The sequence below is a fragment of the Seriola lalandi genome, unplaced genomic scaffold, assembly GCF_002814215.2.
Source record: "Seriola lalandi dorsalis isolate HSWRI2012SDOR001 ecotype SW California unplaced genomic scaffold, Sedor1 jcf7180002054956, whole genome shotgun sequence".
Classification (NCBI taxonomy): domain Eukaryota; kingdom Metazoa; phylum Chordata; class Actinopteri; order Carangiformes; family Carangidae; genus Seriola; species Seriola lalandi.
In genome coordinates, this window is record NW_019525507.1 from 2,401,186 (window position 1) to 2,402,078 (window position 893).

Sequence of the window (893 nt, forward strand, 5' to 3'; positions counted from 1 at the left end):
TGAGGGAACATACACCTGTGAACTGAGTGATGCTGAGGAGACACTGACGACCAACACCTTTCTCAGGATGGAGGAGAGTCGAGGAGAGACTTTAGGTGAGGAACTGTTATTATCTGTGTGACCTAAACACAAAACACCATCATGATCATCGAGGGACAGTTCAAGTAACTGACTCTTTTTCTATTTCTGGGAATTCAATCAATGTTCCAGGTATCATACCCGGGGTGATTGAGGCATCGTGGTCATCGTGGTAATCGTAGCAGTTGGTCTGATACTGTACTGTTGCAAAAGACTTGGTAAAATAATATCCTGTTTACACTTCTTAATTCAAGTCTTGTTTGTTGTTTGTATTGATAATGTTGTTTTTTGGACTCAAATCATCTCAGGTCAACAAAGAAACAACAACGCAGTGGGAGAGTAAGTTAATCTTTTATATAACAAATGCACTGTTGTATGAACTAAAGTTAAAACCAGTTTTCTATTGTTGCATCTAATTTACAACTCCCCAGTTGTTTTCTTAGAGGATGTTGTAATTTCATCAATAAGTCAATTAAATATCAAATCAAATGAAGGAGTCATGATCGCTGCGATGGTTTATTTTGCTCTGCAGAAGTTGATCTTGACACTGAAGAAGAATAAATGAGGGATTGTTGAAATTTAACTTTATATGCTGAATATTATTTCATTTTGTTTGCAGAGCAGAACTTCAACCTATGAATGCACCTCAATGATGCATTCATGTGATGAGGAGTAAACACAAACCGTGTATCTTCGGTATCTCAGCCAACGTTGCTCTTTCCCTTTACCTTTTCCTTTTTACAGGTATTAAGCTGAAAAAAATATGAAGCTTGACTGTGACCTCAACAGAGCAGTAACTTTAATATCCACAAAAC

General features: G+C 37.2%; 1 long non-coding RNA gene across 1 annotated transcript; it reads left to right on the forward strand.

Annotated features, from left to right (window-relative positions):
* Window positions 1–205: 205 nt before the first annotated feature.
* Window positions 206–887, forward strand: LOC147817448 (uncharacterized). Its single transcript, XR_015436366.1, has 3 exons — window positions 206–296; window positions 387–417; window positions 698–887. It is a non-coding gene; the product is annotated as an uncharacterized LOC147817448 (long non-coding RNA).
* Window positions 888–893: the final 6 nt, after the last annotated feature.